This window comes from Petaurus breviceps, unplaced genomic scaffold (genome assembly GCF_028583685.1).
Source record: "Petaurus breviceps papuanus isolate PSGF00001 unplaced genomic scaffold, PetGlider_PUasm1.0 229, whole genome shotgun sequence".
Classification (NCBI taxonomy): Eukaryota; Metazoa; Chordata; class Mammalia; order Diprotodontia; family Petauridae; genus Petaurus; species Petaurus breviceps.
The window spans coordinates 10049763-10063121 of record NW_027185903.1 but is presented as its reverse complement, the minus strand read 5'-3'; the positions used below and the strand labels follow the sequence as shown (position 1 = coordinate 10063121).

Here is a 13359-nt window from a genome sequence, read left to right as displayed (position 1 = left end):
CAGAGTGAATACTGTCCACTGGTGAAGGACAGTGCTGTTGTTGCAGGGGTCTGGGAGCCTTTCTGTTGGTTCAGAAGCCCTGAAGAAGGATTTTCTTGTTGTATGTTTACAGAAATCCTGGGAGAGGGCTTTGCTAATGTGTTCAGGGGTCCTAGGACTGTTCTGAAGACAGAGAATGAATCAATGAAGAGACTGGCAATGTATCTTGTGGCCTTGCTAAGCTTTGTCTCCCCAGGAACAAAGATTGCTGAGAACTTGCCTCGTGTCAAGATGAAGAAAAGACCTCCATTTGGGTATTAAGTGCTGTGTTTAAACTTGATGTAACTCTGGGGTAGATTCAATTGTGATCCAGGGGTGGGGAACTTTTGACCTTATGTTTGGAAACTAATCTCCATTTGAGAAGAGGGGCTTTGTGGTGAACTTAATTAAGGTATAGCCTAGGGGTGGAGAAGTATTTAGAACAGGGACTTTGTAATTGATTGAATGATTGGAAAGTCCTGGGGTGGGGTAGGCCTTGGAGATGATTTAATCACACTTAGTAAATGCTGTAATTTGGAATGATATCATGTTTTGATCTTCTCTGTTCTTGGTTTGTCACTGAATAAAATAGAGAGCACCTATGCTGGTATTTTGAACCTGGGAAGTTGCCTTTGCTTGGCATTATATTACATGTTTACAGTAGTAAAAAGGGAGTACATGAGGGGGAGAAATGTGGAGGTTTAATCTATGAAACTTGGTGATCAATTGGATCTTCAACATGAGAGAGAAAGATGAGTAAAAGTGAACTCCACCCGTTCAAATGTGAAAGCCTTGATCAATGGTGATAGCATGGGCAAGACTACTGGAGTTGTTGGAAGGAGCAGATTTAGGCAAGCGATCCTTCCCCAAAGTGCAGAGACACTTCTCACTAGGTCATTACAAGACCCTAGGTGCAAGATTGACACATGGGGATGGGACAGAAAGTAGTCCTTGCCTTGGTCTATATTCTAAAAAAATAAAATAAAATAAAATGTTCAAGGTATATAAAGAAAGTTAGGTTGATTTGTTTTCTTTTTAAAAGAGTCCAAGTGTTGCCTCTCCTAGCCATTAAACAGATCTCCTGGAGATGCACTATTTTGTGTTATTTACCCAGCAGGCCAAGTCATATAAGGACAATAAGAACAATCTTGGGGTAATATGAATGACACCCATCTCTGCATTGTTTGTGACAAAGGAATGAATTAATGAATGAAAGATTGAAAAGACATGTATTAAGCACTTACTATATACAGAATACTGAACTAAGTGTGGGGGACCTAAATAGAAAAATTCTCAAAGAGGTCCCATTCTTTTTTTTTTTTTGCTTTTTGGAGGGGGAAGGTAGGGCAATTGGGGTTAAGTGACTTGTCCAAGGTCACATGGCTAGTTTTTGTGTTAAGTGTCTGAGGCTGGATTTGAACTCAGGTCCTCCTGACTCCAGGGCCAGTGCTGTATTCACTGTGCCACATAGCCACCCAAGGAGCTCCCATTCTAATGGGGAAGAGCACATCTAAGAGGCTTCAACTGCAAATAGCAGTTGAAAGGCAGGTGGATCAGCCCAGTAATGTTTAGGGAGCAGTGGTGATACATCCTTTAATATCATTTGCATTAATAAAATTATTTTCATGCCCATGGTTGAAGCATTTAATAGTACCAAGAGCTTTGGTGGCAAGAATTTTCTTTTCCTGGTCTTCAGGGCCCAGAAGTGCTGAGGTCATGGAGCTGTAGTCCCTCCTGAGGCAATCTCCTTAAAGAAAGTTTCTGTAGATGGTGGACAATGATTGCAGAGAACAAATTGGAAACAGGGTCAGTGATATATGGGGAAGAGGAGCAGGTGGCTGGTATTCCAGGGGCTCTTGGCCTCTGAATTCTGGGCTCTTTCCACTGAGGTCTTAGGGAAGGTGGTGCTCAAAATGGTGGTCATGGTCTTGTCACCTCCTGTCTCTCCCCCAGAGTTCCTTTCTGCTTCAGCTGAGAAAGAAAAAAAAGGTTATATTACCTGCTGTATTCTCAGACTCCAGTCACTCATTCCTTGTTTAACTGGAAAATCTGTAGCTGCCAACAAGGCCTCCAGGAGCATAGACAGCTTACCTTTTGGCAAATTCCAAAGTATCACTTAAAATTCACAAGGAGCTGCAGAATCCAAAGCAGGAGGGAGGAGAGGAGAAAGTCACTAGGATTTTTTAAGCAAAAAAAGGGGGTGGGGGAGGAGAAAAGCAAGGGTTTTTTAAGCAAGAGAGGGGGGAAAGTTTAATTATGGAAGAGAAGACACACACATAGTATAACCCACAAATGTAGCAGTGCTGTGGAAGCACATTCCAGTAAAATCTTAAAAGATTACTTTAATAATAAACCATGCATTCTTCAGCAAGCCATCCTAGGATTAACCACCCCCTTCCCTCTGCTGGAAGCAGTGTTTTCAGGCCAGGGTTGTACAAGGGGTAGTGTCATGCAAGGTCTATTTTTTTCAAAGTTTGCACTTAATCTTGACCACCTCCTTTTCCCAAACCTGAATTTCAGTGTGGTAAGAAAAGACTGTGGTTTAGACAGAGTTAACATCTGGAAAGGCAACCCCAAAACAAGCAATGATGAGGTTTTCCAGATGTAAGGAAGATAATTTTAGACCTGCTGAAAAGTGATTTGCCTATTGTGGCATAAGGCAATATTGCACCAAACCAAAAAAAAAAAAAAAGTTAATTTTTTTTCTTTTTCTCCCCAAACATGGGTAGGACACTAAATCTCTGCCAGGAGTAATATCTGAGCACTACAGAAATAAAAAGATATTCTAACTCCAATGTTGACTCCCCACAAAAAAATACTAAGTTTAAAAAAAATTAAGATGCTCATTTTACATTGTCCAGGTGGGCCAACTGCACGTAAATGAAAGGATTTTCAATAAAAGTCTGCTATTGATATTGTAGTTTATTAGAGATTAAGTATGCTGTAATGAAAAGAGTCACAGGTTTGGAGTCAAAAAAAGCTGAACTCTGCACCTTATCACCTGCATGCCCTTGAGCAAATAATTTTCCTTTTCTGGGCCTTAGTTTCTTTATTTGTAAAATGAAAAAACTAAGAATAGATGATCTCTTAAGTCCCTTCCAGGGATAAATCCTAGGGTCCTAAATTACAGTATTCTTTTGGGGTTTCTTGCCAGGTCCTTAAAATAATCCCTTTGTTACTTTTTCCAAGAAGTAATGTTTTCATAAAAAAGTAAAAATGTTGGATTGTTTCTGAGTTTCAAAAAACATTTTCAAATTAAAAATATAAGATTCCTTCCTTTAAGACAGTTAAGCTGTTCTATTTTTTCTGAAATAAAATGGTCGTCTTTCCCATTACTTATAAAAAGTTAATAAACTGAGCAATGATGTAGTGGAAAGTGAGGAACTTTGGGTCAGAAGAGACTTAGATTTGGATAGCACCTCCATTCACCATGGACAGGGAACTCATCTTGCCATGGAGACTTAGTCATCATTATTGATCAAATAATATTCTCATCAAATATTATCAATATCATAATACCATTTAAAGAACCTATTTCACAAGGTTGTCGTTAATTAGGAAATGAAAAACATGCACAGAAGAGCTTTGTAAATCTGTGATTATATGTGTATATATGTATATATACATACAAACTTGTGTGTATATGACACACCTACCATCACTATTATTATCACTTAAAATATTAAGAATATGCATTGATGTATCCTGAAACATAACATAATTAAAATTCTCTACACTTATATTTTAATACTTAATAGGGCTGAAATTGCTATCATGAAGTGACCAATAACCGGTTTAAACATAGCAAGTTTGATATTACAAGTGGGAATAGGTCTACATTTCTTACCTTCTTTTCTCTTCATAACTGTTCCCCCTCCCCCAAGATGAAAGTTGAGGCCAGCACCAGCAAGTGTAAAGTAAATTACCCCACCCAGCTGTGCTCCACCTCATCCCTGACCCTCTTCTCCACCCCTGCACCCTTGCTATTCCGAGCTTGACCTACTTCAGAGAGGAGACTGCTAGTCACACTGAGCTACCCCAAATTACAAAGTGGTTTTACAGTCAGGACTAAGCTGAGACCACAAAACACATATTGCATGTGACTTGAGCCAGAGTTGACCCTACTCCCTCCTCCCCAGTCTTCCTCCAGAGGTGAAATGCACATCCACTATCCACTATCCACTGGGTTATTAGGTCAATAAAACAAAACAATCCTCTCTTAGCATGCTTTCAAATTATCTAATTTACCAAACATTGTCAGACTTGGCTTTTTTAAAAACAGAGAGAACAAAAAGAGAAAAAATGAATTTAAAAACATTTTCCATATGGAATGTCTCTTCAGGTGATGATATAAAAACTTTAAGTAAGTAATGTAATATTGATATAATTTTATGTTGCTGGTTTAGCAATCACATTCCAAAGCATAAACACTAGCTTGTGAGGGAGAAGGGAAGAGAGTACATATGGCTCTCTAAACAAGTTGTATTAATTGAATAAAATAATTGGAAAGACTTAAATGTTTTCGAATGCTATGTAAACTGATATGATTTATTATTGTTGTCTAAGGCATTCTTCCATACAACTTCTAGTGATGTGGGTTGTGTGTCAGCTTTACAACATTATATAGTAACTTCTATATCAATTTCCTCAAAGTTGAAACTTTTTTTCATTCCTGGTATAAATCCAGCTTTATGAAATAAATACATTTTTAGATAAGAATCCTTTCTCTATGACCATACATTATTTTCCATGAATTATTATACTGTTTCAAAAATCTCAAAGAAAAATACCTGTGTGCATGCATCAGGACTGATCAGGAGATGCCTTTATAGAATTAGTGTCCTCTTTCCACTCTGATATTTCCTCGAGTGAACTGGAGGACTTACCAAATCAATCAGGGTTTCCCCCTTGATTGTCTTCAACACGGCTAACTTTATATACATATATATGTATATGTATACATATATACAAACACATACGTTATACACAGTAGCATCCCGTGAATCACCTATATTATAGTGGATATAATGAATATAGTGGACCTATACTGTTTAGGCTACAAATAAGAGGGGGAAATTATGTATAAAGGATATATGGGGAAGGGGGATGTTTTTGTTATGCCCACACATATATCATTTTGTGCTTGTGCATACACACGTATATGGAATGTCTTCTGTATTTGTACCTATGTATAAAATATATTTCCATAGATTTATATTACAAACCCACCCAACACACACACTTCCTTAAACTCATCCACTTCTGAAAAGAGGATTGCCCTTCAAAGGGGCAAAGGCCTTTTAAAGGCTCTGATTGTATTCAGTAAGGGCGAGATCCCTCTTCCACTAGCCGGAACATCAGGATTCCAGACAGTCTTTTGTTGGAAACCCAAGGCTGAGCTGATTTGCCACATCGCCTGGAGTTGCAACGGAGGGGTATAAGTTGTCCTCAACTCCCACCCCCAAGCCCTTACCTGAAATGTTGCTCCGGGGCCTTTTTACTTCGGAGCCCCTACTATAGATCTCACTGTACCAAGAGCTAGCTTGGCTGGGATTTTCCCCTGCCCCCAGCTGAGTCCCAGCGCCGCAGGGGACGAGATCCTCTGGTGGTTTAGGCAGGAGTTAATAAACAGTTAAGTTTGGAAGACTCAGCAGACACGTTGAGGGGGAGTAACCAAGCTGGAGCAGCAAAAACATCACAGCGCATTCCTGGGGAGTTCTCTGCTGCCAGCATCTGATTAGAACCATATCTCTCCCTGGGAGTGGCTAGCTCCGCTCGGGACTCTAGCGTACAGTCGAGTATTTAACCGGCCCGCGGGCTTGGCCAGTCCGCCCGGCGGAGGGTTTGGGGAGCAGTGGGGAAAGAAATCATGCTCGGAGTCCAAAGAAGCTAGTTTGTGAGTAGTTTTTCCCCCTTTCTCCCCCCTCTTCCTTCCCTACCCTCGCTCTCCGTTTTCACTGCTTGGAGGTCCGGAGCTGGGTTTTTCCGGCCCTCTTGGGAGCGCAGGCTGTGGGGAGCGGGCTGAGCCAGAAGACTGACGACGTGCGGTGGGAGCCGGCGGTCCTGTAGCCTGGCGTTGAGACAGGGCTGGTGGTGAATGAACTTACCTTCGGAGCACGGGCTTAAACCCGGCTGTGCAGAGAGGGAGAGAGGGAGGGAAGGAAACTGACACCGAATCCCTGACTGCCTTTTCCAGAGAAGGGGAGGCGGACGCCGGCCGCTTTCAGAAAGCCACCGTTGCTGTGGCGGTTTTCCTTCCCTCCGCTGACTGCCTAATTAGCTCCCCGACGTGTTTGTTTTTGCTCGCTGCCTAACAAAGAGGGAGGACCCGGTCAGAGAGGCTCCGGGGCTGCCTAGCTAGGAGTGACAAGCGCGGGGATTGAACATTCTTGAACTTTGTCTCACTCTCTCGCGCTGCGGTGGTTCCTAAGACAATAGCTGCCGAAAGTACTGGACCGACCATTTGGAAGGCTCGAAGCAGCCTCCGGGATGGGGATGGCGCTGAGGCCGGTGGGCTCTCTGGGCTGGAGAGGGCAAGTGGAACGGGGTTAAAAAAAAAAAAAAAAGCCTCGGCGGCCAGCTATAAGTGTAGCGGTTTTCACTGTTACTTGGTGTTAGGAATCTGTTTTTAACATCCTCACAGGCTACGGCGTGCTTCCTGCGTTCGATTTTAGGGCTCAGAAATTTGCTGAGATTATTATTTTTTAATGACTGAAGCCTTCGTTGGAGGGGAGGGGGGGAATTCTGTCAACCCCTCCCAAATGAAACGTGAGGTCCGGAAACTAGCTTCCCTACGCCAATGAATAACTTTAATATGGCAGAAGGGAAAGTCAGGGAGTGACTGGGTGGAGAAGGGGGCTTAATCTTAAGGTTTTAAAATATCAGCGTTGCCATAGAAATTCCTTGATGGGGCTTCTTGGCCCCTGTCACTGTGGGGGAAGGGAGCAACCAAGAATAGCCAGGACAGAACCTGAAAACTGCTGGGGGAAATCATACCCCAAGTATCGGATTAACTGTCTTAAGTAGCTTTTCTTGGAGTAAATGACATATTAGTGTGCTTTTCTTATATTTTCTCCACCATAAGCTTCCCTGCCCACATTGGAAAGAACATGTGGCAGGGTTGTTTTTTCCCCCTTCCTCTTTTAAAATGGAGAGACCGGGAGGGGAACATATATAGAAACCACCAGATAGATTGCTGACACTTGGGATCTAATACAAGCATCTTACAACAGAAGCCTTGTCGTGACTCCACATTTATGTGTTCTGGGCCCTGTCACTACTCTGAGATGGGTTTCAATCACAAGGAGGGGGATAAAATTTTATGAAGCTTGAAGATACAAGAGATCTTTGCAGTTTCTTCCTTAATCCTTTTCGGGAAAGGGAGGGGAGAGAGAGTTTGGGGAAGAGCTACAGGGATACTCAAGATTAATAAAACAAAATAGGCTGGTCAATCCTCTCCTAAAGAGGCAGAAAGAAAAGATTACTGTGCAGTTTAATAGTCCCTTTTAAGGTAGATGCGCTTTGTTGCCGACATCCTCTGTTAGGTTATTTTTTTTTCCTTAAAATTAAAGTATCTTTATCTTACGTTAGATTTGACATCTTTTCCTGGAAATTGTAGGTAATTTTTCCAAATCCCTCATTACTCACCTACTTACCTATGTAAGTGACTTTGTGTGTGGGTGTGTATTTGTCTGTTGTGTGCAAGTGCAGATGTAACTATACACCCCCCACCCCACCTAATCTTACTTTCTAGAGCAGTTAGACCCAGGTAACACCCCATATCTTACAGATATGGAGGGGAAGTGTTACTATGTAAGTTAAATGACTTGTTTAAAATGCAACTAGTAAAGAACAGATTTTGATGTTATAACTGCTGGACTCAAGACCTAGTTCAAGATTGAAAATCTAAACTTCACTGCAGTTGCATTCTTCAAGCTCTATTATGAATTCTGGCTCTGTCATTTGCCTGTGTGACCTTGGGTGAGTCACTAAATGTCCTTGGCCCTCCATTTTCCTGTGTTGTAAAATGAAGGAATTGGACTAGATGATGTCTAAATCTGTGATTCATGGCTTGCACCATTCTGTTCCTTTACATTCTCAGTGTCTTCTAAGACAAATCACTGGTATGAAAGGGATACTGGCAACTTCTTAGTCCTGCTGACTGGTTAACTGGCAACATCATTTATTGAGCTCCCAAGTCATTCCTCCCTGTTTATATAACTAGAGATCAAGAGAAGGCAGGAAAACACATGCTTAGGAGTTTGTATTCTGGTTAGCAATATGTTTTGGGGAGACTTGGGCCTCTTCACAAGTCAGTGACTATAATGGATTTCTTTTTCTAATTTTTCATTCCTGTCACTTGTTGATAAATAAATTTATCACTACTAAATTGCCTATCCTTCATGGGTTTAGCTTGTGGCTACAATCTCCTCAACTCTAAATATAAGCCTTTCAGACTTTCCCTAATCTGGTCCTGCTTAGTGGCAAAAACTAAGATGTTGAAATGCTCAACCATTTGAAGGGAAAAGCCCATTCCTAGGACACTCTGAAAACTCAGCAGTGTTTGGACATTGCCCTACTGGTCTTTAGAACAAAGCTAGAGAGGCTTGGGGTCCGACTGACTTGGAAGACTGAGCCAGTTACTGCAGAAACATGCAGTTGTCTGTCCTTCTGCATGAGCATAAGCAGAATGGCAATATGAAACACCTGAGTTACAGAATGTGGTATTTTAAATGCTCCTGGCTCTGCAATGTAATACTAAGGTTGAACCAATGCCATTGCAATTCCAGAGTTGGAAGACAGTCTCAACCAGAAACTTAATTTAGCTATGATGGTAGGGGTTGGTGTGCTTTGGATAGATGTGCTGTTTGTTTTTCAATAGTGGATCTATGCCCAAAGAAAACTAATGCATGCATTAGGAAACTGAGAAGTCAAGCATTCTAATCTACTAAGGAAGTGGGAGAGTGAAGGAGGGGGGAGGTACCTTTTGATTTCAAGGTGACATAGCCATTGGGATCCGAGAATTCTAGTTTTGTTGTTGTTTTTGTAGAACTGGGAGGAACTTCAGATTGTTGTATTGCGAGTGAAAGGATGTATATTCAAATCAAAGTTCTGCCTTTGTGATTTTGGGCAAGTTATAATCTCACTGTTTTCTTCTTTGTAAAATAAAGTGATCGAATTGAAGGGCTTCTAAGGGACTAAGGTCCCTTCCAGATCTTTATAATTTTGTGAACCCGCTTCACTTTAAACATAAAAAAGCCATGATCCAGAGAAAATGAGTTATCCAGGGTCAGTCACCCAGACCATGTCAGAGTGTAGAACTTAACCAATGTCATCTAACTCCAAATCCATTGCTCTTTCAAATACATCATGCAGTCTCTTAATCTTAATGCATACATCCTAATGCAGTAAGCATCACATGTCAGTGCCTGGGAAATAAGAAAGGGAGTGTAATAGAGGCAAACTCCCTGGAACATGTAAGGAGCAAGAAACCAACCACCATACACACACATACATACACACACACACTACATATATATGTACGCTGCATAATTAGGCATCCTATACCGCTGAATAAAGACAAGCATTCAAACATTTTAATATAAACTAAGAGAGCAGATTTGTCCTTCCCCTCATTGGTACAAACTGGATAAAAAGTCTCTCTGCTTGTGGTTCATGATCTAAGTGATCTTTTATATTTTGCCAAGCTACTCTTCTCCTCTACTCCCTCCTTTATAACTCATACAAAGAAAAAAAAAGTTGCTTCTCCAAAAACCTGCAATGGACAGAAAGAATAAGGAAATGGGGGACCACCCATATTAATTGTAATGACTAGGCTAGCCATCTGTGGAGTGACGGGCTGCCTACACGGCAGGGCACATGGCCAAGGATAGCTCCTTTTCATGCATCCCTTTCTGAGCCTTGAAGAAAGCCTGTTACTCCAGAGTCAGAGGGAGTCCGAACAAATCACTTCCTGACCTAAAATGAGAGTGACACTTTTGGCAAGGGGAACTAGAATCTCCATTCCCTTGTCCACTCTCCCCCGCACCATCTCCTTTGTTTTATTACTCTTCAAGATGTTTTTCCTTTCTAATAGAAAACCTTTCAACAAATAAGATGGAAAAGATCACCAAGAGACTTCTGGGACCAAAATTAAAGCTGGTCTGATAAGAAAAAGGGCCTTGGGGCTAAGCCCCACTCCCATAATTTGTACAAAGTACTTAATGACTTAAGTGTGCCTTTAGGATTCACCTTAAAGACACTGGTGCCTCAGAGGAGCAGCTGGGTGCATGCTTACATTTTGAAAGCATAAGGAAGCAAAAATCTCAAAGAACTAGGGCTGAGCCAAGAGTAATCCTTGGGAGAAGGTGGGAGAGTAACTTCCCAGAAAGTTAGGTAGGAGAGGTTTTCAAGTTCAGGGAATCTTAGTGATGTGTCCTTAACAGACCCCCTCTAATTGGTTAAAGCTATTGCATCACACTCAAGCTGGCAAAACTGGCTGTGTCACTCAGAAGCAGATATGTTACAGCCTTTCTGTTACTCCATGTGATTACTGAACTTTCCCAAACCACACAACTTAATACAACCAGACTGCTTTGTCATGTTTCCAGCATTGGAATCTTTCTCACCTTCTTTTCCTTTGTGGTTCAGCTGCAGCACTTATCAATACTGACTGACCACTTATAAGGAGAGAACAGACTGAGAGAGAAAGAGAGAGAAATCTTGCTAGGAAAAATGCCAAAGGTATGAGTGAGAGCCCTATATGGGATGAGAGCAGCAAACAGGATGAATTTGGATCACTAAAAAATGATGAGGTAATAAAAAGTGCATTTAAAGTTAAGCCTAAAATAAATTTGTACAATTTTTTGTACAAACCACAGATTCAGGCATTGACTCTTACCTCCTGTCTTCCCCTTCCTCTTCCCTCTCCACCTCTGCATGGTGGCATATCCCCTACCTCGAGGGAAAATGTGTGCTACTTCATTTCTTAGTATTAGAGGTGCCAGTGCCTTATTTCTTCTTTAGGAAGTTTGGGGGTAGTGGCAGTATACAATATGTATTCCAAGGTGTGGTTTTAGCTTTTTTGAGATGGGGCAAGAAAAAAAGTTATAAACCAGATTCATTATTTCAGTTGGCACAGGGAACTCCATATAAGAAAATTTCCTCTGCTGGTAAAGTGTCTTAAAGGGTTTCCTGGGCTACTGAGCCAAGATTTGCTCAGGGTCCCACAGCTAGTTTGTGTCAGAAGTGGTACTGGAATTTGAATTTTTCTCTCTGTGTCTCTCTCTTTCCACCAGAAGTTATAGAATTCTCATATACAATGAAATACCTCTTTAAAGTTTGTATAACACAGTATTCTTGTCCTGATTTTATAGAACACAGATGCATATTTAGTAAGCTTCAGGAAGGATTGGGACCTTGATTTTGATGACTTGGAGCCCAGCAATAATGATCAGGATTTGGGTCAGGGAACGTCTCTCTCTCTCTGTCTCTCTGTCTCTCTCCCCATCTCCCCCTACCCCCGTGTGTGTGTGTGTGTGTGTGTGTGTGTGTGTGTGTGTGTGTGTGTGTGTGTGTAAGCCCTGAGAAAAACACAGGATTTGGAGTCAGAGAAACAGGGTTCGGATCCCAGCTCTGCCACGTATTACCCGTGTGACCTTTAGCAATCACTTAACCTCCTAGGGCTCCAGTTCTTCTCATCTGTAAAATTACAGGGTTGGACTAGATGACCTCTAAGTTTCCTTCCAGCTCTAAATCTAAGATCTATGACCTCCAGTAGAATAGATTTTTAGAATTAGATTTTTTTTAAAGTGGTAGTATTATAATAGTCAAAGAAGTGTTGTGAGACCAGCTTGTTGCCTTCTCCTGCAACTGGCTAGTCTGTCTGTGTGTCCTGGGGCAAGTCATTTACTTGTTTTTCCTGTGTCACCAACAATTAATATGATACCCTGTGTACCTCACTGGGAGACATGAAAGAATGTATATGAAGTTACAATACAAGCCAAAAAGGTAAGGTTTCTTGGCTTTGTTTTGTGACTATTCTGACTCTGAATAACAATAGGGATAATTACCTAGAGGTAGTATTCTGTGTTAAAGTATGGTGCATTAGGAAATGGGGAATCTGGACAAGTTGGCTTTTCTAAGAGAGCAATCAGTCTCATTTATTATCATGTGCTGGGCACTGTGCTAAGACTGGGGATTCAATTTGGTCTAACCACTCTATGGGAGGTAGGGAGGGGAATATTTCAAGTGTGTTCAAATCTGTTTAAAAACAGACTCTGCTAGAGTTAAAAAACACCAGCATGCCTGGCATTTCCAATAGACTTTCCACTATTCCCCTCACAGGGGCAGCTCATGTTCAAGCAAAGATGGGAGGTGTGCCAATTTCATACTCCATCGGCTCTTGGCAATGTAGGAATGGCAGACAAGAGACTCAAGTAGGCATCCAGACTAGTTTCCTTTGTATTTGATATTCAATTCAACAAATTCTTCTTAAGTGCCCACACTGTTCAGAGCATGGTTCTAGGAACTAGAGAGATAGAAAATGTAGAAATTTCATGATCCCTGCCTTCTTGGGACTCAAGAGTCTAGAGTTAATTGCTAGTTCAGCTATCTTCTTAGGCTATTCCTGTTACAAAACTCATGTTTCCTATGTGTGGTGTAATCATTTTTTTTGAGTGGTGACTAACCTGAATTTCTTGGCTGTGAATAGAATAGTCTGAGAATCTTGCTGAGCTCCTCCCGCCCCCCCAAAAAAATCAACCTCCCCCCACAAATCCTTGTTCCTCTTTGGCATCACACTTCCAAAGGGGAATAAATCATTCACAATTAGGACATAGATTGTAACATCCATTGAAATCAAGAGTAATGTCCTAATCTCTTCCTCTCCCGAGGTTGAGTACTAGGCTTTGTAGTAGTACATGCTTAATAAATGAATGTTGAATCAATAACTTTCATTACTGAATACCTAATGACTCCAGTTGTAATGATTTGAGGAAGAATATGCTCTTTACTCCCCTGTAAACACATCAAAATTAGGAACTTCCATTTTTTAGATGATTTAGACCAAAGTTACTTATCCATTAATCAGCCTCATTCCTTGGTTTAGAAATCCTTTATTTCTCTCCTTAGTCTCATTGTATATTATTTGTCACTTTTTTTACATGTCATGGACCCTTTTGGCAGTTGGGGGAAGCTTACCAGCTCCCCATTATCTTTTTTTTGAGGGGGGAAGACAAGGCAATTGGGGTTAAGTGACTTGCCCAAGGTCACACAGCTAGTGTGTCAAGTGTCTGAGACTGGATTTGAACTCAGGTCCTCCTGACTCCAGGACCAGTGCTC

The 13359-nt window shown here is 41.3% G+C and overlaps 1 protein-coding gene and 1 long non-coding RNA gene across 9 annotated transcripts in view; one reads left to right on the top strand and one right to left on the bottom strand.

The window, feature by feature from the left end:
• Nucleotides 1–1585: 1585 nt before the first annotated feature.
• LOC138167393 (uncharacterized) lies at nucleotides 1586–4124 on the bottom strand. Its single transcript, XR_011169876.1, has 2 exons — nucleotides 3866–4124; nucleotides 1586–1989 (listed from the first exon to the last, which is right to left on the bottom strand). It is a non-coding gene; the product is annotated as an uncharacterized lncRNA (long non-coding RNA).
• Nucleotides 4125–5359: 1235 nt separating this feature from the next.
• DAB2 (DAB adaptor protein 2) overlaps nucleotides 5360–13359 on the top strand; it is a 68937-nt gene continuing 60937 nt past the window's right edge. For 4 of the 8 annotated variants that reach the window (XM_069096201.1, XM_069096206.1, XM_069096203.1 and 1 more), the window contains exon 1: nucleotides 5362–5914. The gene's annotated coding sequence lies outside the window, so the exon portion shown is untranslated. Of the gene's footprint in view, nucleotides 5915–13359 lie in introns of all 8 variants that reach the window. The other 4 variants (XM_069096204.1, XM_069096205.1, XM_069096207.1 and 1 more) reach the window with 3 other exon arrangements.